Source organism: Lissotriton vulgaris, chromosome 9 (genome assembly GCF_964263255.1).
Source record: "Lissotriton vulgaris chromosome 9, aLisVul1.2, whole genome shotgun sequence".
In the NCBI taxonomy this organism is placed as follows: Eukaryota; Metazoa; Chordata; class Amphibia; order Caudata; family Salamandridae; genus Lissotriton; species Lissotriton vulgaris.
The window spans coordinates 1011434937-1011462580 of NC_141697.1; positions in this window are offsets into that span (position 1 = coordinate 1011434937).

Sequence of the window (27644 nt, forward strand, 5' to 3'; positions counted from 1 at the left end):
GATACGTTCGGTGCAGACAACAGTGACTTCAACTCCCTCTTGATAGACCTGATCTTCAGAGCAGGTAAAAGAAGTTGGCAAGACACCGAATCCACAAGGAAACCCAGAAACTCTATCGATTGAGTGGGAAGTAAATGAGATTTCTGCGGATTCACCAGAAATCCGAGAGACTGAAGTAGATCGACTGTCCAAGACAAATGGGAGCGCAATTGTAGAGGGCACTGAGCCATCAAAAGGACATCGTCCAGATACACTATAAGTCTCACCCCCCGCGCACGCAGGAATTCCATGACCGGCCGCAGGAGCTTCGTGAAGCACCATGGGGCGGACGAGAGACCGAACGGGAGTACCCTGTATTCGAACCAGTTCCCCAGCCATTGGAACTGCAGAAAACGGCGATGAGGTGGATAGATGGGAATGGACAAGTAGGCGTCCTTCAAATCCAGACGAACCATCCAGTCGCCCTTGCGAAGAAGATCCCTGAGAAGATGGATGCCCTCCATCTTGAAGTGACGATAAATTACCCCGTTGTTGAATTCTTTGAGGTTGAGTACAAGGCGAGACCCGCCCCCCTTCTTCTCTACCAGAAACACATTGCTGACGAACCCCTGTGGATGGCGGTTCGTTCGCACTATGGCCCCTTTGAGAAGAAGGGAATCGATTTCTTTGGAGATCACCTCGCGATCTCGTTGGGAAAAAACAAGGGGAGAAGGGACGGGACCCTGACGAGGAGACTGGTAAAACTCGATGTGGTACCCCTGCACTGTCTGCAATATCCATGCATCGCTGGAGATCGAGCGCCAATTCTCTAGAAAACACTGAATCCTGCCCCCCAAAACAACACTGTCGAACGGAATCAGGCTCACCTGCAGAGGAGTAATCCTGTCGTCCTCCCTGGTTACCTCCGTAGCCTCCCTTGTTGCCTTGGCCTCGACCTTTGCGGGAGGGGTAGAAGGTGGACTTGGATCCGGAATAGGACTGCTGCTGCTGCTGGCGCTGTCCGCCTCCACCCTGTTGGGACTGCTGGCCACGTTGCTGACCAGAACCTCGGCCGAACGAACGTCCCCCTGAACGTCCGGCCTTGGCAAAAACCGGGCGGAATGCCCTACGTAAAGAAGACTGCGCCTTGTCCAGACCACTAAAGGTCGCTACAAACTTTGTCAGTTCTTTCAAAAATGGTTGTCCAAACAAAAGACCCTGAGCAAGAGCACCGGATTCAGAAGTAGCCAGCTCCGACAAACGCGGATCCATCTTGATTAAAATGGAGCGGCGACGCTCCGTTGAAAGGGCGCAGTTTGCGTTCCCTAAAAGACAGATTGCCCTTTGGGCCCAGCCAAGGAGGACATCGGGATCAATGCCAGACGCCTCCCCTTGGGCCTGGTATGCCAGATCCAGGATTTTTGTCAAGGGACCAAGGACGTCCAATAACTTGTCCTGGCACAGACGCCAAGAACGGTCGATACCCTTCTTTGGATCCTTATTAAATTTCTTTAGATAGGTCAATATCGTGGGATCGACCTCCGGAGTATCCGCTAACTTGTCCGCCAACTCCGGACGAGGGCACTCAGAGCGCAACCGAGCACGCACCTCCTGATCAAAGGAGTCGCGGATATGCTCTTGAATATAGTCTGCGACTTCTGGGGCCGGGCACCAAACCTTGGAATTAGGATGGACGATATCAGAGGGCTCAAAGGTCAAGATTGGGGGGTGCGGAGAAGCGTCCACAAAATGCTCCTTTCGGGATTTCTTCGCCGGAGAGGGACCAGAGGGACCAGAAGACGATGAGGAAGAGGTATCCTCGGTATCCGGAGCAGGAGCAGACAAGGACCTGGCCAAGCGAGCAAAATCAGACCTATGAGGATTCCCAGGAGACTTAGAAGAATGTGCAGAGGTAGAGGACGGAATCCAACCCTGCTGCTGAGCATAATCAGCCAAATGACGCTTCAGAGGTCCAATGGCACGGACCAACGCAGTATTCACAGACTGCTGAACGCCCTGGTCAAGAGCCTCGACTAAATCAAATTCAAAGGAGTCTTCCTGTTCCTCCTCATAAAAATACTCCTCAGCATCAACATAGTCTGCCATGACGCTGGAATGCACTGGCGAAAAACCAGAAAAACAACAAAAACTAGAAATACCAAGGTATAACTAGAGGCCCACAGCAAATATAATTGCAATGCAAAAGGTCACAATCAAGTGACTCCGACAGGGGGGGTGACAGCCCCACGCAAGCTACACAGGCAGAGGCACAACTCGAGCCAGGAAAAACAGTTTAAAGTGTGGAGGGACCAGCTTGCGCAACAAAGACACCCTAGGCACTGCCTCTATAAATTATGCAGCCCAAAACCTTCTGAGAGGAAGAGGGCGTCAAAGGAGCTCTCCGGCAGGCAAAACGGGCCGAGGCAAAGTTCAAACGCGCCGCCTCACAGCGTTCCAAAGCTCCTGACAACGGAGCGTCACAATCGTCACCAATGCGCATGCGCGGTGACTCGCCTTGATGCCGGAAGAAGAGCGGCGCGCGACACGCGCGCACGACTCCCCGAGCCCCGGTCCCGCTCCACAAAGCCAGTAACGCGGGCACAAAGCGCCCGCAAATACACGAGAGGCGAACACGCGCTCTCCAAGCCAAACAAACGGCGACAGCCGAATCGAGGAAACAAAGCAGAAAAGCAAACGCCGGTGACAGCGCGACGCACAACGCGACTGCGCAACACACGTCAAAGCGAAACCGGCATGCAAGTAAACTTTAAATACACAATGTAATACAATGCAATACAATGTATCAATAAGGTCAAAAGCACTTAACTGGCTGCGAAGCAGCAAAGAAAGAGGAAGTGTTGTCCTCTACGGTTCCTTATATAGCATGTACTCTCTATGGTTGGCCTAAGGGTTCATGGGAGTTGTAGTTTTTTCGTTTCTTTACTGTGTTATTATTGGCTGCTGTTAGTAGTAAAGAAATGGAGAAAGCATAATCTGAAGCCTCCTGTCCTGCCATAGAATCGATACTATTTAACCAGCAGCCGTGTAAATAATGACGTTTTTCTGCTATTTGCCAGCCGCCATCCAATTAGTGCAAAATCTCTACTACGCAGCTGGTGGACAAGTAAATAGTGATGTTTTTCTGCTATTTTCAAGGCCGTCCGTAAAATAGTAAGTAATGTTACTATTTGGCCAGCAGCTGAGTAAATAGCAGAAAAACAATCACTATTTACACAGTGGCCGGGTAAATAGCCGCTACAAATTAATATTCATCCACAAATATTGGTTTCATCATTTTGATGTAAAATATTAAAATGGTCGGAAGATTTGTGTTACTGGTGACCTTACTTCTTTCAGAAGGCAGCGTTTTCTTTGCATGACTTTCTTAGGCTCCTTCGTGGCCAACAGAAGAAAGCACAAAAACCATACTCGAACAGTATTGAATAAATGAGCTTTTTAAATCAAAAATCTTAAAAAAAGCCCATGGCTGAATTAAATAAAGTCTGTAAAGAGAGAACGTAAAACATTTTTTTCCAGTGCGCAAACGCATTTAATATTCAAAGTTTGTTGACAACAAATACGCGGTGTCCGGATATTTACCTTAGCATAAGAAAATAATTATGCACCGTCTCACATCGAAAGCAGAGCAGTTAAAGAAGGACTTTACTGCCCCCGTCCGTCCAGAACTCAGATAGAAAAAGTTTAGCCTTGCTATCCTGCAAGCACTGCATTTTTTGGTTTCCAAACATATATGACCCTTGCATATCAAATATTGAAAACAATCATATTACACTTTTTATCTTTTATCTTGACGATACAACGAACACTTATAGGTATCCATAGCTCATTGGTACCCAGCCGATTTCTTTCGTAAGTGGGAAACACTTCCGAGCCGCACAACTGTCACCCGGAACTTGAACGGAGATCTCAGCAGCGACCTTTTAACTCACTGCCATTAAATGTAATAGCCATTTCTTCAGTGGATGTGTGAAATGCAAGTCTATTCTTAGACTTGTCATGGTGTGTAAGATAAGTGCAAATCAAGGTACTTTACTGCACGAGGAATCATCCATTGAATTATTGCAGCCACGCACAGGTGAAGACAACTATTAGCCATTACAAATGGAATCTTAACAATGGTCTGATTTTTTGTTTTGGGGGGTGGGGGTGAATGAGATAGAACAGTATATATGCTTGCTAAATTAATAGGGAAATGCGTGGAAGGAATGTTCACACTAACATATGCAAATCTTAATTGCACCGCCTCAGAGCATCTTATTTTGTGGCAGGTTATTAATTTTCATTGGGTCGTGCTGCTTTCATGGATCTAGTATTTTTTATCATTGGTTTATTCCAAATTGTTGCGCAGTATGAAAGGGCCTGGCTCACTTCTACGATGTCTTAGAACAATTGCATAGCTGTAAAGGGCTGTAAAGCAAAGGCCCCTATTTTTTTTTCTGACATCACAGTTTCAGGAACAAGACCCCAATTTGAAAATAATTTAAAAGTCAACAATTTAAGGTCCCCATTAGTCTAATAAAAAGCTGCTTCAGTCTGTTAAAGGAGGTCACGTGTTAGCTCCAGCACCTCCAACAAGCACTGGCAAAGCCAATAAGTCTGGGCTGTATTAGGTGGATATGCTTTTTGTTGTAATAGCTCAACATTGGATGTAAGAGAGGCTGATGTATATTTCATCTTGGTTGGGATTATTACGGGATCAGGAGGGTTTAGCTGGCCTGTCAAGTAGAATGGATGTGATATAGCAAAAAGGGAGTGCAGTAATGATGCATACAACAAAGGGGGTGAGTACAAATCTTTCTTTCTGGAAACTTTAAGTCTTCGATCTCGAGACCATTTTTCATCTCTAGTGGTATTACTCATCCTCGATGACAGCCACAAGAACTGCTGAATATTATTTCTAGGGCCCAGTTTTACTAAGGCAATTCGTTGGCAGAAAAAATTGCAAGGGTACAATCGATTCAGTGCAACAACTGTATGGTGCTATAAAGTGTCCTACCCCATTATACATGACGAGCTGGGCTCGTCATCAGCGTGCGAGGAGGCTACGCCATGACAAGCCCAGCTCGTCATGAGCGTGGAAGGGGTTAGGGGTTAAAGATGTCATAATTTTTTTTTCTTTTTTGTTCTTTTCCACCATTTCGAACTGGATCATCTCACCCTCGCTTTTTTCTAGATATATTTCTTCTTGTATTGAGTCTTCCTGGTTCATTTGTAGGGATTTCTCCGAGGGGGGATATATTTTTACGGTGTTTTCATTTTTTACCTTATTTCTTGCTTTACAATTTTTTTTCCTTTGTCTCTTTGAAATTTTATATCTTTGACCATTTTCCTTATCCTTTTCTGTAGTTATTTTTTGCTTTTTGCATGATGATGGGTAACGAATGAGTTTCCCCATTCTGACCTATTACATTTTCCGCTTGCTTTGGTTTGTTGACTTCCACCAGCTCCCATTGCTTTCTTACTGGAGTATTAATATGATCGTAAATGGGCTGCGGGGCTTGACCTGTTTCCTCTTTTTTGTTGTTATATTTTTTGTGAACTGGTGTTAACTACTTCAGGGATAGTTGAAAGTTTATTTATGATTGGTTCACAAGTGCATTCAAAGTTGTTAGTTGCTTCATGTTTTTGAGCTTTAGTTATTAGGTGGTTTAGTTCTGACAATTTTTGGTCTATTCCAGTGACTGCATTAGCCATTACTCCCAGTATTTCAATTTGGATGTCCATTTTATTTGACTGATATGTCAGTGCTTCTAATGTTAAAGTAGAAGTTTGGTAGAATATATCCCATATAGCTCCTAGATCTTGACTTATTATATTTTTTGGTTTTTGATCCAAATCTATTTTGGTATGCTGGATTTTGTTGACAGCTTCATCTATATGATGTTCTCCTTCTAATTTTATCTTTTTTGCTGCGTGATCCTCGTTACCTATACCATTCGCATTCGGTGTCTGTGATCCTTGGCTTCCACTTTCTACACTTATCTCCCTTAAGAAGCTATATTCTGTGTTTGCATGACTCACATCTCCATTTATTGGGATAACACAGACTTGTTTTTTCGTGTAAGATTTGTGGTACTATTCGCAAGTTTTTTTATTGGTGTAGATTCTGCTACATGTGATTTCAATGTGTCCATGTTGATGTTAGCTGATTCTTGCATTTTCTGCTTTTTTGTTATGTCCACTTCGAACTCTAATGGTAATGGTAGTGGCATTTCCTGCTCCATGTTTGTGGTATTATTCGCAAACTTTTTTAATGATGTAGATTCTGCTACATGTGATTTCCTAATGTCAATGTCATTATAACTTGTTTCTTGCAATTTCCTCTTATTTGTTATGTCCACTTTGAACTCTAATGGTATTGGCATTTTCACTGCTATAGGTTGTTGCTGCAGAGGTGTATGTAATTTGTATTGACTCTTCAATCTCTCTTTTGTCCTTATTTGCTACCTCAGCGTCTTTTAGCTGCGGTGGAGTGTGATGTATTAGATCCCTTCTAAGGTCCAAGATTTCACATAATGAATCCTTTTGTTTCATTTCGTTTATTGAATTTTTTTCCTCGGCTGAATCTACTGTATCACAGTTTTTTTCCTTAAAGATGTTTACCGGTTCAATTGGGGTTTGTAATTGTTTTTTGGATGTGTCTGATTCCATTGAGGTAATATGAATTTTATGGTCCATTGTGTCCCCTAACGTAGACCCCAACGACTCCATGTACGTGCTTCAAGTACATGTATGTTCCCTCCACAACCAGCTATGAAGACGCAAATACATTTGCGTCCAACGTTAACATGTCCTCTTTCAGATCCAACATGAATGGATCGATAATTCCGTTCCTAAGTATGCCTTGCCACCGTCTTTACATGGTGCACTTTCACGTTTTCCTGTCTCTGGTGAGCTAGGCCCCGATTCCTGCCATCAAGCCCTTTCTGCCTTCTGTCTCTGAAAGCTACAGCCTGGATCTGTATCTGTGACCCTTGCCTTACTCCCTGTGCGGCGAGCAGTGCCAGGCTTGGCCTGCTTGCCTGCCAAGACTGTATTTTGCCTTCAAGTTATCTGCTCCGCTCCTCGAAAACACATTCCTGTCTAGTGATTTAGGAAAACATCTCCCCAGCTGCAGAGCAAAGGGCCCGGACTTTCTGTCTCTGTGCAAGTAAATTCATTGCTCCTGTTACCATGGTAGGCCCATGGCCCCCTTACACGTAGACACGTAGTTGCATATACACGCACTAGCAGTCAGTATAGAATAGCCTCTGCCCGAGAGACCTTTACTTCTAGATAATACAGTTCTTCAAACATAAGATATTAGATATGATTTGGGATTAGGTTGTTCTGACACTCCAGACTTCTGTCTCCTCATGTAGAGCTAAATGTCAAGTCCCCTTCACCCTCCAGTTCCACGTCAATCACACGTCATGCTGCTGCGCGCGCATCTCTGCCATATATTTCTGCTGACACTGCAGGATTCCTCTATGGATCCACCCACCTGTGACACTTTCATGTGACGTTGTCTAGCACACACCTCCGTGTACGCCCTCGTGCACGCCTTCTGTTACGTACATGTGTTCTTATCTCTTTTCTCTCAGCTGTTACGCCTTCCGTATCCATCACCATTGTATGCATTTACTATATATATTGTACTCTGTTAATAAAGCATTGTCTATCCCTTCCTGAACCTTCGTGGTGATGGAACATGATACCTGGTTCGAACCAATTCCATTTTTTGGAATAAAACCCTTATAAACTCAGATGCCACGGACTCTGCCTCTCATTTTCTGATCGAGTTATTTTATTGATCTTTACCGCATAGAAATTCAGTAGAGGTAAATTCCTTTTACCACATAATTGGCGCCCGAATAGGGACCCCTCCCCCACCTTACGCGCCGGCGGTGCGTTGCAGGCCTGGTCCCCTGCCACAGCCGTGACGGACAACTACGCGTTCCCGCAGGATTTCCTGTATCTCCCTCAGGCCAACGGAGGTGACTGAGGCTGCGATCGACACCCAGACGAGGCGGTGAGGAGTGCGGAGTATCCCGACCAGAGCCCAGTCGAGAGAGCAAGGTCCGAGGTGTTCAGAGGCCCACCAGTTCCGAAGTTCCGAAGTACCTACGTCACGAGTCGAGTCCAGTCCGGTCCAGTCCAGTGTCGAGTTTCCGAGGCCTTCCGTTCCGTGCTTCCCGGTGAGTACCGTTGCTGGGGACGCATCTAGACGGGTGCATTAATTTGTGTCCGGTCAAGACGGGTTTGGGTACACAGACCCGGTCTGCACTGTTTAGCAGTGTATCTGTACTGTTTAGCAGTATATCAAGTACTCAGCTATCAAGTTATTGTTCGTTTTCCGAATTGTTTTAATGTGTTTTAATGTCGTGGTATGAGTGATTGTTTGATTTTCATTACTGTGTTTATTGTATTAGTGGTGTCCGAATCCGAGTAAGTATCAAGTATCAGGTACCACGGCTCAAAATGCCGTTGTTTTCTAAACTGAAACAGATAGGAACTAGAAAAGGGATACTCGAGGAAGCTGTTCCCATCCCACCCAGGGACACTCCCGGATATTTTATGTACCACAAACACGGCTTAGACGCTGTATTATATCTCGACTTATGGGTGGATTACACCAAGGATTTAGCAGAAAATCAGAGATGGCCCGTTACAGGGACATGGGATGCCGATTGCATCATGAGAGTAGAAGAAGCATTATGGAAAAAGAAAGCCAGACAGTCACAGAAAGATGCCATTGAACTATGGCGTAAAGAATCACACAGACGGATAGAGAAAGCACTCAGAAAAGCAGAGAAAAGTAGAGAGGATTCTGATAAAGCCAAAGAAAAGGAACTACTAGAAGAAGGGGAACGAGTTAGAATGGAACAACACGACAGAAAGAGTAACGCAATTATGACAGGATTGTATCCAGTCCTGGCCGAGGGCCTGCCCAAGGCGACCCCGGAAACGCCGAAAAATCTGCCCCCTCCATTGGTTCCGACTAAATTACGTCACAAGACCGCAGCAGACATTTTTATTTCATCCTACTTGGATGATGTAGCTCCCGCATATGCTAGTATGCCTGCCCGTGTGCCACCTGCTTACGGTAACCCGCCCCCTGATCTTCAGCCCCCAGGTCCGCAACAGCAGACCCCTCCCGGTCTGCCTCCTCCACCCTTACCTGCACCCCCTATTAATCCGCATAATCCTTTTGGGCCTGGTGCGGTTCAGGCCCCAACTCAGTTACAGCAGGTACCGACCCTACAGCCAGGTTATGGTCAACCCTCCGCTTCAGGAGGTGCTACCGGAGGTTATCAAACACCCCCACCATTACACCGAGTGACAATGAGAGATTTAGCAAAGGCTCGGACACCTAAGGGTGCACCGGCAGAACAGCTTAGAAAAGAACTTACAGATTGTAGATATGACCCAGTGCCCGGTACAACAGGACCCCTGTTGCTAGCGTCCCTACGTTTGCGACGTGTTACAGATTATCTGATGTTATTACCAGGTATGCCAGACCATCTAGACAAATTGTATTATTTTATTAGAACAGGAGAAGGAATGGAGTGTGTTGCCGAAGCCATGCCACGTCAGAAAGTAGAGAACAAAGGTTTATTAATGCGATTTATGGTTAATTGTTTAATAAGAGAACAAGATCAGGCAGGTTTTCCGCAAAATGAAATGGATAGACTGCATAGATGGAGCCAAAATATCGCGGATGGTAAACATGAGAAGGAGAATAGTGTGCATATTATGGTTAGAAAGATCCGTAAAGAAATAATAGATATACATGCCCGGCGGGCCCCTGAAGAACACCTTGAATCAGACGGTCCGACTTCCTCGCAGGAGGAGGATGATACAGAGGTTCTAGCAGAAACCTCGCATCAGTCAGGTAAACAGATGACAGGATATGTAGGCAGAGGAAAATTTCCTAGACTGCATCCTTTTGATAGGCCCTTCGACAGACCCATTCGTAAACAAGAAACGTGTGAAAAGCAGAAACATTACCCCTGTCCAATATCAGAGACATCCCACTCTGTTATGTCAAATCCGAAGACTCCTGAACATTTATTTCAGGATACCGATAAAGTACTTCAAGAGCGAATGGGGTACCATGTACTCAATTCCATGGATGAACAAGAACTAGCCAGGTCAGCAGTACAATGGGCTGACAATTCTGATAAATATAATGATGACGCAGTAGCGCAAACATTTTTGAATCTTTCCCCAGACGAACAGCGACTAGCTGGTATGTACATGATACAGCATCTCCTTATTCTGTATAAAAGCCAACATTCTGATCCAGGTCCCCTACCCGATGTATTAATAGAGTTACTCATGAATAAATGGAGAGGCCTGGGTACCGATTTAATTAAAGTAATTCTAGAACATCGACGCAAATATAGTGCCTTTCTGAATCCACAGTTTGTTTCAGCTCCACCCCCAGAAAGAAAAATGTTTTACATAGACAGGCAGAATCCCTTACGAGAAGTACACCCAGTCAGGAATGATGATAACACCCTTACACGTGTGTATGTATACACGCCCATAACTAAAATGGAATTGTTAGAAATGAAGAAAATAGTGCCCAGTCATGATAAAGACCCTGCAGGTTTTCACCGTGAAATAAAAGATATGTTACTCATGGGTGATTATACCTATCCCGATATTATGAAAATATTGAAAGTTTTATTGCCTGCCGGTATTTACGAGAAACTCAAAGAAAAAGAATGGGAGGTGGGAGAAACAAAGATTGATTGGGCTGCATTAGAAACTGAAGAAGCGACCCGAACCCCAGGTTTGGGTCTTGGGGACAAAACTAAAGCATTACCAGGATTATTAGTACAAGTATTGCCAAGGTTATTAGCAACTAAAAAGGAGGACTGGGATGCAATCTCAGCATGTAAACAGAAACCCGATGAAGACACTAGTGATTTTTATTCCCGATTTGAGAAATGTTTTATTATTAATAGTGGCCTGAAAGCAAGTAGTGAGTCATACCCACACCTTTTTGGATCCAAATTGGTCGAGAATTCTCTGCCCCAAGTTAAGAATCGTGTACTGAAAGTCGAGAGCACATGGCAAGCAAATACGCCTTCACAAATGTTACAGATGTTACAGTCTCACCAGAACAGAATTAGAGAAGAACATGATCACGAACAAAGACGTATGAAAGACACGAAAATGAAAATGCTCGTTGCTCAGTCAGTTCCAGCTGACGGTAATAAAAAGGGTATGCCACAGTCCAATAATTCGGCAGCTCCTGTTAAAGGGACATGCAACTATTGTAAACAGCCAGGTCACTATGTAAACGATTGTGCAGTTTTGAAACACAATATATCCACAGGTAAAACTAAAGAAAGACGGCGTCAACCTAGACAAGATCAGGTCCAACAACACGTATCACCGAATGTACAGCCTATGCATGCTCCACAACAGACAGTACAGACCGTAGCGGTACTACAGCCACAACCGATTGCCGCAACACAACATGCAACACAGCAGATGTACCAGTATGCACAAACAGATTATCCCGATTATCAGCGATACACATGAAACAGCCTAGAGAGGGAGGTTGGCTTGCCTCTTATTGAGGTTCCTGTAGATCAAGAGGGTCCTTACGTACATAGTCAAGTATTAGGAAAAGATAGAAAGTTTTTGATTGACACAGGGGCAAGCAGAACAACGATAAGTCACGACGAGGTCCCAGGGGCACCCCTCTCAGGCTCACAGAATGTTTCCCTTGGATTTTCAGGCAAGCCTATTGTAAATGAAGTATCGAAACCAGTACCCCTTTCAGTTGGTCCTTTGTCCCGCACTACAGATCTATTACTCACGAAATCATGTCCAGAAAACCTATTGGGTATCAAGACATTGAAAGCTCTAGGAGCTGTCATTTGTTGTTCTCCGGAAGGAGTAAGACTGTTTTTGCGTGACTTTAAGGGTCACTATGTGTTGAGAGATATTGATCCCAGATTACAGAATGTTCCTGCACATTTATGGGCACAAGGCCCAACTGATGTAGGTTGTATGCACATTACACCATACCGAGTTACACTGAAACAAGGTGTTGTTTTACCACGAATCCGACAATACAAGTTACCTCCAGATGCTGTAGTGGCTTTGCTGAAAATCATTGACGAGCTCATAGCACAAGGAGTGGTTGTAGAAACCGACTCGAATCTATGTAATTCCCCTATCATTCCGATTCTTAAACGTACTGATCCAAATGCACCTCCAGTTTATCGATTAGTGATCGATTTACGAGAATTGAATAAATGCATTGTCCCACAGTACCCTGTGGTTCCAGACATCTCTTCATTATTGACAGCTATTGATTCAGAGGCAACGTTCTTTACTGTAATTGATCTGAAGAACACCTTCTTTAGTGTCCCAATTGATCCGGAAAGCCAATATCTCTTCGGATTCTGTTTAAATGGCCGAAGCTTCAAATTTGCACGCGCACCTCAAGGATTCACAGAAAGCCCCAGCATCTATAGCCAAGCATTGAAAAGACAACTTGACAGTATTCACATGCCTGACAACACTGCCTTACTGCAGTATGTCGATGATCTATTGATCACCGCCCGAAGTGAACCAGAATGTGAACAAGCATCACTGACGGTTTTACATTTTTTGGCTGACAAGGGACACAAGGTGTCCCCTTCGAAGCTGCAATTCTGTGTTCAGCAAGTGATATACCTTGGGCACTTGCTGTCCAAAGGGGGGAGGCAGCTAACGCCTGACCGTATCCAGTTAATTGTAAACATGTCACAGCCCAAGACACAAAAGGAGGTACGAGCCTTTATAGGCCTCACTTCTTACTGTAGACAATGGATCCCTCAGTATGCATTTCTAGCCAAGCCACTCATACAATTGACAAACCAGGAGGCAGCGACATCGACTGTCCTCCCTTGGACTCAGGAACATACACAAGCTTTTGACGACTTAAAGAAAGCCTTATGTCAAGCACCAGTTTTAGCGACACCATGTTACAGTAAGCCTTTTACACTTTTTGTCACAGAACGCGAAGGTACTGCATTGTCAGTACTTACCCAGGATCACGCAGGTTCACACAAACCGTGTGCTTATTTTTCTAGTACATTAGACCCAGTAGCCCAGGCTCTGCCTGCGTGCTTGAATTCTGTAGCAGCAACAGCTCTAGCAATCAGACAAAGTGATTCCATAGTGTTAAGACACCAATTGACAGTACAGGTTCCACATTCCGTGGAAGTTCTTTTAAACCGAACACAGACTCAGCACTTGACCATAGCAAGACTGACAGGTTATGAATTGACATTGTTTCAGCCACACATAGAAATCAGACGTTGTAATACACTGAACCCTGCTACACTCCTGCCATTAAGTGAGACTGACCCTTTGGCACATGATTGTATTGAAGTCATTACCATTACGACGAAACCCAGACAAGATTTGACAGACACTGCATTACTAGATCCAGACCTGACACTTTATGTGGATGGTTCATGTATGAGAACAAGCACAGGAGAGTTAGTGGCCGCTTACGCAGTCACGACAGAAACTGAAGTCATAGAAACAAACTGTATTGATACACTGTCAGCTCAAGCAGCAAAGCTCATCGCTCTGACTCAAGCCTGTATTCAAGCAAAGAACAGGAGAGTTAACATATACACAGATTCCCGTTATGCTTTCGGAGTCGTACACGACTTCGGTGTACTCTGGCGAGAGAGAGGTTTCTTAACCTCTCACGGGGCCAAAGTCCAGCACGGTCCCCTCATTCAAGCTCTGTTAGACGCAATACATCTGCCAACAGCCATATCCATCATGAAATGCAAAGCACATACGAAAGTTACAGATACCATTTCCCAGGGTAACGACCTGGCAGATCGAACCGCCAAGCATACAGCTCAGACTTACGCAACTGACCTGACAAAGACAATAGTCCAGACACCGACACATTGCATGACAGTTAGGGATCCCGCCCTAGATGTAATTGACATACAGACACATGCTACACCAGACGAAATCAAGAAATGGACTGAACTAGGAGGGATCCAAACAGAACAAGGATGGATGACGAAGGGGAAAGCCACATGGTTTCTCCCCGACTCTATGGTTCAGGTTATCATTAACACTGTACATAGTCCTGCACATTTAGGAGAAAAAGCCATGTTAGACAGCATTCAAAATCTCTGGTTCAATAAGCATTTACGAGCAGCAGCCAAACAGAAAGTACATACTTGCATGATCTGCTGTCAGTTCAATCCAGGTAAAGGCATTCCCGTAGAGCAAGGTGGATTTCATCCTCCCGATCACCCTTTTGAAGTCCTCCAGATGGACTATATCCAGATGGAACGTTGTCGAGGATTCAAATATGTCCTCGTAGTTGTATGTGCACTCTCCCGTTGGACAGAAGCATATCCAGTCCCAGATTACACTGCCCCGACCACTGCCAAGCAGCGGGTACGTGAATTTTTCCCCAGGTATGGCTTGCCCCGTATCGTTTACTCAGATAACGGTCAGCCATTCTCGTCCGAGCTCATGAAGCAGGTCTCACTCCTGCTAGGTTATCAGTGGAAGTTCCACTGTGTCCGACATCCCGAAGCAGCAGGTCTCGTAGAGAGACATAATCAGACCCTGAAAACACGTCTTGCCAAGATCTGTAGAGAGAAAGGCGTTGACTGGATAGTAGCTTTACCAGTTGCACTCTTTTACATGAGAATGATAGCGCATTCAAGAACAGGGCTATCCCCGTATGAGGTGGTCTTTGGTAGGCCACCGAATATGTGGGGGACGCCTCTGCCTCGTAAAATCACTGATGTTGACTGTACTATGCTGACAGATTACCTTGCCTCCTTGATGTCTGCACTACAATCATGTCGTTCACAGGTTGCCGCCGCTTTTCCCGACAACACCGAGGTGAAGCCCCATGAGATCGTTCCGGGTGACCTGGTCCTTGTGCGGAACTTCGACAGGAGGAATCCACTGGAGCCCCATTGGCAGGCGCCGAAGCTCGTGTTATTAACAACAAGGACAGCGGTGAAGGTGGTGGGCCGTAAGGGCTGGCTTCACTCGAGTCATGTAAAGAGACATTATGGACCGCCTCCGAAACTAGACTCCCAGCCCTGCCCTCCTCCAGAGACTGACACTAAAGTGCCCCTGGTAGAGAACACTTCTTCCCAAGAATTTCGCATGAAGCTGAGGTCTAGCAAGTCAGACAGTTTAATTGTTTAAGTCCTCCCCTAGGTGAATCGGTTAGACAAGTTCCTGACATGTACCCGCTAGACCCCAATAGAGAGAGAGATAGACAGAAACAGATCAAGAAACATGAATATTGTAAATCTCTCCGTAGTCACTGTATTGTGACATTATTGATTATGTTTTTTCTGAGTCTTTTGATTATTGCTGCAAGTATCTTGCTACACGTGTATTTCCCTATTTTCACACGTGCACATTCTTCTTCAAATAACACTGCCGAGCATACTTTCAGTGAATTACCTCCGCACGAGTTATCTTACCGACTTGCGCTGCGCAACAATACATTCATTAGTATGTTACATCATTCCCATCAGACCAACAATGCTACCAATTGCTGGATATGTGGCCGACTCCCTCCCTATCAGAAATACAAGGGAGTTCTGCCCCTCTTTCCGTACCCGTTCACACACAATGGTTCCTGTGGTGCATGGTTCAGTTTAATAAATTCTTTGGATTCTGATTCCGTAGTGTACCAGGGCAATTGGGTATGGGGAAATCTGAACACAGTTCTGCATAAAGTATGTTTCCCTGACAAGGAGGGTCTTCCCCGAAGGACAGGAACTGATCTAGAAAACGAAGTATATGGATTAGGTAATTTTACACTTAACCTCATGATCCTGAATGTTGAGTCTGAAACCGAACCAGTCTTGCCCGCTATGTCAGTATTACCAGTTAAAGGTGAATTATGTGTCAGAAAGAATGGTTCTGTACATCTAGGTCATAGTAAATGTACTACTGTGATCGAATTCAGTGATAAAGGCAAGTCTACATTCAAAGCTTCCCGTCATTCCTATTTCATTTGCGGTCATACAGCATATATACGTTTACCTCTAGATTGGGATGGTACTTGTTACATTGCATTCCTTCTGCCACCTGTTTTCCTAGCCCCTCCTGATTATCATAGGAACTCCCATCTCGTACACAATAGACCCCAGAGAGATCTCCCAATTGTCGACTATACTGATACGGCATGGGAGCAGTATACAGACTTCAATAAAGGTTTCTTTCCCTATTTAGGTGCTGTCTTTAATAGTAAACTGATACGCAAATTAACAAGAACCCTCGAAGCAGTAGTGAATGAAACTACTTCCGCCCTAGGCAATTTAACAGAGGAGCAGTCTGCTATGCGGATTGTTGTTCTTCAAAATCGTCTTGTCCTTGACGTCATCCTGGCCGATAGGGGCGGAGCCTGTAGAGTCATCGGATCGAGTTGCTGTGTTTTCATTCCAGAAAACGCACCATCAGTATATAGAGCCATTACCCGTCTCCACAAGATTGCAAGTCAGATACACCAGAATCCAGGTACTTGGACGTGGTCCGGTTGGTTCTGGAGCGTGTTATCAGCCTGGTAATGGAAAGTCCTATCCTTCCTCGGAATAGCCCTTCTCATAGTATTCAGTTGTTGCCTATGTCTGCAATGTGGGCCAGCGATTTGCGGCTTGTGCGCCTCATCATGTTTTCCCCATTCAGGTTCACGTTCTAAATCCCGACAGAAAAAGGAAGAGCAAATGATGTTATATGAACAAATAGATGGATTAATGAAGATTGATATATCATGAAGGGTCCGTAGGGGACAAGGAGGGAATGAGGTAATATGAATTTTATGGTCCATTGTGTCCCCTAACGTAGACCCCAACGACTCCATGTACGTGCTTCAAGTACATGTATGTTCCCTCCACAACCAGCTATGAAGACGCAAATACATTTGCGTCCAATGTTAACATGTCCTCTTTCAGATCCACCATGAATGGATCGATAATTCCGTTCCTAAGTATGCCTTGCCACCGTCTTTACATGGTGCACTTTCACGTTTTCCTGACTCTGGTGAGCTAGGCCCCGATTCCTGCCATCAAGCCCTTTCTGCCTTCTGTCTCTGAAAGCTACAGCCTGGATCTGTATCTGTGACCCTTGCCTTACTCCCTGTGCGGCGAGCAGTGCCAGGCTCGGCCTGCTTGCCTGCCAAGACTGTATTTTGCCTTCAAGTTATCTGCTCCGCTCCTCGAAAACACATTCCTGTCTAGTGATTTAGGAAAACATCTCCCCAGCTGCAGAGCAAAGGGCCCGGACTTTCTGTCTCTGTGCAAGTAAATTCATTGCTCCTGTTACCATGGTAGGCCCATGGCCCCCTTACACGTAGACACGTAGTTGCATATACACGCACTAGCAGTCAGTATAGAATAGCCTCTGCCCGAGAGACCTTTACTTCTAGATAATACAGTTCTTCAAACATAAGATATTAGATATGATTTGGGATTAGGTTGTTCTGACACTCCAGACTTCTGTCTCCTCATGTAGAGCTAAATGTCAAGTCCCCTTCACCCTCCAGTTCCACGTCAATCACACGTCATGCTGCTGCGCGCGCATCTCTGCCATATATTTCTGCTGACACTGCAGGATTCCTCTATGGATCCACCCACCTGTGACACTTTCATGTGACGTTGTCTAGCACACACCTCCGTGTACGCCCTCGTGCACGCCTTCTGTTATGTACATGTGTTCTTATCTCTTTTCTCTCAGCTGTTACGCCTTCCGTATCCATCACCATTGTATGCATTTACTATATATATTGTACTCTGTTAATAAAGCATTGTCTATCCCTTCCTGAACCTTCGTGGTGATGGAACATGATACCTGGTTCGAACCAATTCCATTTTTTGGAATAAAACCCTTATAAACTCAGATGCCACGGACTCTGCCTCTCATTTTCTGATTGAGTTATTTTATTGATCTTTACCGCATAGAAATTCAGTAGAGGTAAATTCATTTTACCACCCATTGACATTAGTACCCCAGTCGGGTCAGCCAAGAAGTCGAGTTTCTGCAGTATTTTAGTTGACTTTTCGAACATCCGAGCAATTGGTGAGATTAGGGTCTGATTTAATCCTCTTACCTGCACTTTTATCTTTTTTTGTACCTTGGGTGCTTGGTTCTTTAGCACCTTCTTTGTCGGGGGACCTGTTGATCTTTCCTTCCCAGAACGCATCCCCAGTTGCCTTGTTATTAGAATACTTGTTGGATTGCAGCGGCGTTGTTATCGCAGCGCGGACCTCCGCGCTCACACCTGCTTGCAACGTGCGTGGGACCTGCCACCTCAGGACTTTTCTGGATTCGAACTCACGCACGAGTAAATCAGTCAGAGGCTGTGCTCCAAATTTCAGGGAATGCGTAGGGAAAGTGTAGTGGCTGAAAGTGTAATAATCACTCCTTCAGCCTTCTGCCTTCTGCCTATAGCCCTAACCCACGCCCTCATGCTCACCCTCACCCTCCCAAGCCCGTCTGCCCCTTGAGTAAGGGCAGCTGCCGTCAAGGAGAGAGCAGGGGCAGAGAAGGGAGGAGCTGGGCAATAACTGTTGTAATTGAGGGTCTCTCTCTTGAATTGTAGCGAGTATTTGGGACAATTTAGTCCGGATCAGAATGGTAGTTGGATCCCCTTGCGTAGAGATAGTCCCTGGCGCTCCTAGGGTCCCTACTGCTTTGTAATTGGCCTGTTATTGGTGTTATTTTTTGTGCAGGAGCCAAGCAGTGCCGCTCAGTGCCTATCAGTCAGTCAGGACAGTATCCCCCCCCCCGTGGCGCCACGCAGCTTTCTCACCAATAACGCTGTCGTGGGTCGTGGGTCGTGGGACTGCCGGGCTGGGCAGCAGGGCAGATTGGAGGGATTAGGGCCGGGAGCGTCCACTGTTACGGGCTGCAGGCTGCAGACTCTCCTCACAGCCCGCCCCTGTTTGGGACCGTGCACCGTGTTCTGCCTCCTCGATTGTTTGCTCCGCAGCTCCGCTCGGCTACTCTCTACGAGACTCGTTGCTCTCTGCTCTCTCGTTGTCTGCTCTCTAGCGCCACGAGTGTGGGTGTTCAAGAGCGGTGGCAAGGACTAATCTCCTGGACCTCTGAGACTGCCTCGGCGAAGCAGAGCCGAGCCGAGCCGCGCACCTCAGGTCCCCTCACGGCTTCGTGGCTCAAAGCTCAATGCTCCACTCCGCCCCAAAAGCTCACAAGGCTCACCTGGAGACTGACAACTCGTCCCTACGCCGCCACACACTCTCCGCCGGCAGCTCCAATCCGATCCTGTGCGTGGCCGAGATGTATTGAGACTCGAACAAGCTCACGGGGTCACGGGGTCACTGGACCGACTGGATCCACTGCCGGCAGACTGCCGCCGTAAGCTTAAGCCGCCCAGCCTGTCGCCAAGTCAGCAGTGTGTGAAGGGCAGGGGAGCGGCGCTGAATCCAGAATTTAGCCCGTGCCGATATCAATGTGTTTAAGTGCCGGTGCCGATGCCCACTAGAGAAGCCGCCAGAAGCCAGCAGCCCACCGCTTTTCCTTGCCTCCGCTGCGGCCGTGGTGCAGCTCTTGTGCGACTGTGGTGCGGTTTTCGGCTGCTGCTCCCAGCACCCGGCACCCGGCTTTCCGCGTATCCCTCTGCTGCTGCACTCTCCGCGGTCTTGCCTTGCTCCTCCTCTTCCTCTCAGGTGAGAAAATAACCACAATTCTCTTGCAGAAGGTGATAGTCAACAACATACAGTATTGCTACCATCACATCACCTTCCCCCTTACAAGAAAAAGAAAAAAAAAAGTCAAATTAAATAGCAAAGAATAAGCTAGAATAAACAATCTTAATATCTAATGAAATCCTCAAATCTTTTAAGAGCATTAATTACACGACCCCTGGATGAAGTGCAGATACCCCTACTGACCTCAGTCTGAATTGGAGTGCTAGCAACTATCTGGGTTGGAATTGCGTCTTGAGATGGGGAAGGCTGAACACAGGAACTAGCTGATCTTACCAGTGGCCCCAATCAAGATCATCCTCGAAATGTTTCTGCCTGCGCTGTAATATTCTGGCTTGTTCAGGAGAAACCTTAACAAGCTGCCTTTTGTTCCACCACCCCTTTTTCCAAACAAAAGCAGCTCCTTTACTGACCTTGTACTCCTGTTCGAGCATCAAAAACTTCGACTCTCCCTTTCTAACTTTAACTGGTTTCTTAATCAGAACCCAGTAACCGACTAGGACATCCTCACCATCCAAATGGCATTTCCTGTCAAAATGTTCCTTCATATGTAACTGCTTGGAGTGGACTCTATGGGAAATGTCATCAAAATTAACTTTTGCCTCGCCAGACATGTCTTTTAGCCAAGATGGAAATAAAATGGTATGTGCTTGTCTGCCCCTCAACAAGGTAAAAGGGGATACCCCAGTGGTACAGTGGGGAGACGTGTGATAAATAATTCCAAATCTTTTGGTCAACAAATTTGCCTACATCCAATCCAGATGCTAATGTTGTCTGGATACCTTCCTTCACCACTTTGTTACCCCTCTCAACTAAGCCTTTAGACGTGGGGGAGTATAAAGCTACTTTAAGGTATTTTATGTCTAACTTTTTCATAAATTTGGACATCTTTTCTGAAATGAAATGTGTGCCATTATCTGTCACGATAATTTTAGGAGCCCCTTCCAAAAAAAATATTCTCTTAAAAAATGATATGGTTGACTCGGTATCAGGGGACTCAACAAAACTGTTGTACATCCATTTGGAAAAATAATCGACAGCCAATATGACATATTTCTTATCTTGATTAATTATAGAATCGGAACCTGAGAAATCTAAACCAATCTTTTCCCATGGAGCATTAGGGAACTCAGTAGGGTGTAACGGGGTCTTTAAAGTCCGCCAATGTTTATCGGACAGAAGACATTCAGGACAACTATCAATAGTATTCTTAACTTCAGAATCCAAAGAAGGCCACCATTAATGCTGTTTGATTTTCATCACAGTCTTACTGGATCCCAGATGCCCAAGATGTGCTTTGCTAATGATTTAAGAATGCAATCCCTGCGGGAGGGACAAACTTGTCACCCCGACTAACAATACCATTTACAACGGACGGTTCGTCTGACACTTGGGCAAAAACACGCACATCACCACTCAAACATCTAGGTTCCGGCCAGACGTGAGTTGAATACTCAATTCCTTATTTTTAAAACTGTATCATTCTCACAAGCTGTCTTCCAATCACTTTCGGATAACTCAGAATCATACTCTTAAATTGCATCCATCACAGCTACACATTCAATATCCTCCACCAGGGAATCCTCTTCATCATCTGTGTCCATAAGTGAGAATAAGACACAAGTGGTGGTATCCCATGAGAATTCCACCAAAGAGCGAACCGAGGTACTGCAGCCAGATTACAGCTCAGCCTTGTGACTGACATTAGGGGCATCTAGTACTAATATAAGATACTCCCACCTACTACAAAAACGGATTTGTTTCTGACACCTGCAGGATTGCTCGCCATTTTAAATTGCATATTACATAGCATTGGTAGAGGTAGACCTACTGCCTTTGCATATGCTTCTTTTTTGTGTGATATTTTTTAACTTTTACCTCTGATTTAATTTACCTTTCCTTTAATGCAAGTATAAACTTCACTCTTGTAACTTTAATCCTAACCAATTTGAGTGTAATTAGTGCACTTGCGATGTAGCTAAGCAACGCATAACACTAATTGTTTTATAATCTTTTTGGCATAATTCTCCTGCTGTTGTATTATTTCAAACTGCAGTTTTGACTCCTAGACACACTCGGATCATTACTAGCATGGTACTTTCACTCTTTGAACACTATTATATTACTATTCTGTGTTCTTCTTTGCTGTATTACACTGATTTACCCAAAGGAACTATTTATCCGCCCCTTTTGATTTTCTAAAGGGCTCACTTGCAATTGACAATTTATCCATTTGGCGTATGCTACAGTTTGGAAACTTGCACTTTTTTATTTGTTTTTTTTTGTATACTTGTACTGTCAATATATCAAGATATTTATTCGTATTTTAAACTATGCATAAAAGTACAGAATAAAAAAGGATTGCTTGGTAAAAACATTTGAACACCAAAGGTTCTAAAAATAATTAAATTGGTACGATATATCCTTTAAAATATCAATATGTACAGATCGCCTCATCACAGATATCTACTTCAAATCATTGTGAGAAAGATTTGTCACAGCATATAGTGAGATAAATAAATACAAATCCCCCAACACCTATCCAGGTACCACATTTAAAACCACACAGTAAATCATTATCCAGGCATAAGACTGTTGTCTATTTAATCAATTAAAAAAACACCCCTCTCTGTTGAGTTTCTCATTATACGAAACACTGTATATAAAAATCTTTCAACCGATAGACAAATGAATGGTGTTTCCAGGGAGTTTTTAACTGTGAGGGCCATGGAATGCGAAGATAAACTCAATTTTGTACTGTCATTTATGGTTTGTTTTTTGTTTCCATTTTACATGGGACACTATGGACTTCACATATTTGCATTTATGAAATACATCTGTTAAAATGGGGTGACAAACTTAAGGAGCAGAAACCAACGTCAAACGTTGAACCCCAGCAAGTCGCTGTTATTGGACCTGGGGTTGGGTGAGTTGTGGTATAAACCTGCAACAGCAACATTCCCCTCTAAAAGTGCCTTGAAAGAATTATACTGGAATTGGGTAATTAGTAGACGCCACTCGATGGTGGCAGTCGGGTCTCTCACTGCAAACTTCCTCAATGCTAAAGAAACATGTTTTCAAGAGGATTATTGGGGCATAATATCCAAGACTTTGGATCGCAAGCTCTTTCATCAATTTAGAGCTGGTTCATTGCCCGTAAGGGGCTTAACTAAGTCTTGGGGAAATGGGAACAGTAGTAACTGCTTGTTCTGTCTGGATCAGGAGGAAACGTTAGATCATTTCCTCTTTGTTTGCCCCCAGTATCGTGCCCCTAGGCAGAAGTGGTTGCGCCCAGTTTGTAGACTGTTGGGCACAAGATCTGCCCAAACAGCAAGCAGAATTCTAAAAACTGCTACTTTTAACCTAGTAGTGACTGGGGTAGCCAAATTTATTAGCTGGGCTTGGATTAATCGGGGTAGGAGTTCCCCGTGCCTGACCCCATTGTCCGCTGTATAGCTATGTGGAAGTGGGATGACCGTCACTCCCTAGTCTTTCGGGAGGAATACATGCCCCTATTTAGTATTATTGTCTCCCATATTTTGTTTCTTTTTATACTGTGTAGACTGTCAAGTCCTTTCATTGTATTTAATATCTTTTTAAAGCGATGTATATATATTTATTAATTTTAGTAATATGTACATTCCTAGCATTGAATTTTTTATTGTATGGATTTTATGGTGATATTATGACTGTATTGATTCACTGATTTCGGTTTTATATGGCTGCTAGCATGTCTTTTATGATGTAAATCGAAATAAAGACTTTTTGACATTGACTTTGGAAATACAATTTATTTTTTGTATGACTACTTGGTTTTGTTTTCTTATGTACATCCTTAAACTTTCTTATTGTGCGATTGAGCTTATCTTTGCATCGAATATCCATTTACAATTCTAATAAGAACGATTATTTTTCTGAAAATGTTCAAATGCAGTGGTTCTTATTGAGTAGGGTTGCCTTTGTGCTTTGTCAGTATACTCATTCCAGGGTACAATGTGCCACCTAGCCCATTCTATTTTATACAGGGTTGACACAATACTCACAGAACTAATACGGAATGGTGGGTGTCCAGGATCAAACTGAGCACAATCAGGCCTCAGTGTGAGGAGGAAAGTTTGTCACTATATAATTCCCATCTACAACACCTTCTCTGGATGGTAGTCACTCTCAATAGGGAGAAGACACTACTGGCAGGCTGCTATCCCCTAGGAGATTTAGGTCCTACGTATCTGACCTTGAGGCATGAATCTAAGACAGTGCCTACTTAATATTGCTGATGTCTCAGGTCTAGGAGAGTTTCTGCAAATTTGTAGTGAGGGCACTCCTGTCAGGTCAACTCCAACATGGCGATATGGACTCACCCAGAGTTACACTGCTTGAGAATGGTAGCGGAAATGGTAGGATGGATAGAGGATGGATGTTGGATGATGGGGGACCTACATGAGGGAAAATCATTTATCAGGTATGAAGAATAAGGCAGGAACAGATTTCACAATTTCCTGGGTCAGTGCCCGACATGTGCTACACTGACTGCAGCTACACACTGATGCTGGTTGTCCTTTCAGGGATGGCATCCAGAATCACATACACCAAATGCCATTGTGTACCTTTAAGAGGAGGACCGATGTATCTCCTTAATCTGTAAAGCATTGCTGCAAGTTTGGGTAAGTGACCCCCTGGTAATACTCTCTAATTCGGAACATGACACCTGTGAGCTGATCACAGACCTGAACTGAGACAAAGTGCTTGGATAGCAGTCAAGGTAGATTTAATTTGCTGTAATTTAAAATCCAGCAACATTCCTATCTTACCCCACACATCTTATTAGCTAAGCATAGGATAATGATATACTGGATACAACCTTCAGGCCTCCCAATATAGATGTAATTGAAGTGGCCAGAGAGTGTCTGCTGGCTTAGGAAATATGGATTAAAGTGGTATAAACTGACAAAACACTCCTTTTTGACATTCAGGACTGGCATACAATGTGACACAAACTCTTGAAGTGAATGTATGCCTTCTTAAGCACAGTCCCTGAATTTTGCATCATCTTAATGTTGTCTAATCAAATACATTGTTCTATTTCCTGTTGTGTGTATTACTGTCACTGGAGCAGCAAAGATGCACCAGATTGCTGCACATTATTTTATATTGCGATACCTCAGATGACACTGATGCAATGATTTTTGTGTCATATATACATTTTTCCAAAAAGTAAATGAGTGGGATGTTCCCAATGCCCATACAAGCAGAGGCGAACGGCCCAGGTAAGGGCGGTGGGGCGAGGGGGCGAGTGGTGGGAGAAGTGGATAGACAACGGGATAGGTAAAATTAAATTACAAAAAAATAAAGCCACTTACCGTGCGCTTGCCGCATCGCGACTCGACAATGCAGCGAGCGCAAAGTAAGTCCTTTTATTTATTTTTTTGTTTAATTTTACATATCCTATTATCTGTCGACTCTCCCACACCAAGCCCACTGCTCTTACCTGTGCCGGCCGCCACTGCATATCAGATGAAAGCCTTCCTGGGCCAGGCCTTGATGGTTACTACCAGAAATCTATGGCTAACTATGGGATCCAAATTGATTCTCTGGCAGATATGTCCTTGAAGAACCAGCCAAGAAAGTAATTGAATCTAAGAAACTATGTAAATCCTTTGATGACCTGAAGAATGTCCCATGCCATGTGCTGATTATGAAGGTTCCTAAACACAGTCAGCCCTTCATCCTCTAAACGGATGCTTTGGCAAGAGAGTACTGAAAAGCCTTTATCAGCCACAGACTACTCTCTCTGGACCAGAAATAGAATATGAGTGAGAAAGAGTGCTATGTGAGTCATTTGGAGAGTCAGATTAGACCAGGTTTGTGGTCTAGATGAATCACAAACTCCCCAAGTGGCAGAAATCATTGATGTTTGAAAAACACAAGTTACTTGTGAGGTCTATGTTCCTTTCAAGTGTTGGACTTCACCATTGACTCCATGGCACGCATGTTGCATTGGAATGCTGGTGGCCTTTCAAGATGTTTATCCAATCAAATGACTGAACCACACTTACTGAGAGTACCTAGTCTGATTTAGGCAAACATGCTGATGCGAACCACATCCTATGCTTGACCTTGTGCATGTACCACCCCTAGTTTTGTACATTTCTTGAAAGCCCCATGCGCTTTTCCCTCTCGGTGATATTGATAGTCCACAGAGGGTTCTCTCATTTACTATCTACAAGGCTTTGAAGGACCAAATAATAACTAGTATTCAAGGGCTTATTGATTAGGACCTTTAAAGCCCTTTGGGACTAGATCTCAGGCAGAGAAGATGTTAAATACCTTTGGTGTTCACTGTCCGTCATAACAGTATGTGTAGATTATTATTCTTATGGGTAATTAAAGATCTATATTATATAAGTAAAAAGCTGCATGTTTCTACCTGTGGGACTGTACATCTTCACCCTCCTTGATTAAGCTTTGCCTACTTGAACTTCCTAGCTTGTGAGTGACAAGTGCTAAAGTGGAGTACTTGGTCATCCTGCTTGTTAGAAAATGCGGTATTTGTTGACTGGGATGTGAGCTGTGGCTGAACAGAACTAACAATCCCAGTCAGAGAAAGGGACATGCAAATCCCAAATTATCCTGTGCTCACTCCCTGGTAGATTGGCAGATTGGCACAGAGCAGTCATGCTTAACTTTGAGGCAATGTGTAAAGTATTTGTGCAGAGGTACTGCTCCCGGCTTCGAGGAATGCACACTTTTTCGTGGACCCCAATAGGTCCTAATGTTTTTAATCAACTGTATTTCAATCAATAACGATTCATATGCATGTGTTTTTTATGCCATTTCTTTCTTTACTTCTTAATGATTTTTTCTCATTAAATTATTTTCGAATATTGGCAATTTTCATTTTTAAAGCATTTCACATTTAACCCAATGCATTTCGGGTACAAATGGACCCTTCGTCGGGGGTCTGTAAAGGAAAGAATAAAGAGCAATTTTGAGCCCAGAGCTATGTTTGCATTCACATACCACATTAACATTGTGTCATCAAACGCAAGAAACAAACGTCTTCGTATATATTTCAAACATTGTCCCATTCAGTTAGAACCTGATTAGCCGAGAGTGTTAACTAAATTATAAGCACAAAATTCTTGATGCCCCCATAACCTTTGCGCAGCTCTTAAAATAAGATTCATGTTCCACATTAATAATCGTTACTCGGAACGGCAAGCGTTCCGTGTCAGTTACTCACAGAAATGCAATCTGACAACGTCATACGTCCTCTCCTCCAATGGCTGTCGGGTTACTATCGCTTGCTGCGCTATAGTCCCTATAACTGATCTCATTGGTTTGAAAAATGGTCACGTGATCGCTACTTCACTAAAGAAAATTGGCATGCCATCAATAACAGTGATAACCAGTTAATTAAAAAATATATAGTATTTGCGTTAGTTCTGATGTATAGACATTAATATACTGTGCCGAATTTTCTTTTTGATGATTAAGTGATACATTCACTGAAATGCCGTGTAAATTATATTAGAGTGCTATAAATACAACAACTCAACCAGAAATCATATTATGTGAACAAACTCTGTGAAGGAGCACATCAATATACCCAATTACTCGAGACCCGTCAGTAATGCGTCGGCCATATTTAAGATGTATTTAAGGTGGAATGCGCTCAAAGTGTTTAGCGCCTATTCATGTGATCATAACTGCGTGGATACATTGTTCTAGTCAACCTACAAAAACAGTTACAAGGTGAACAAGGTTATATGTTAAACATTAAGTGTAATCCCAAAATGAATATTTTTAAACTGGAGTTATGACAGAGCATCACAAATTAATTTCTCATCAATTATAAAAAGCATGTCAGTTCCAATCTGTCATTGAGCCCATCCGGCTGGAGGCTCCCCATCT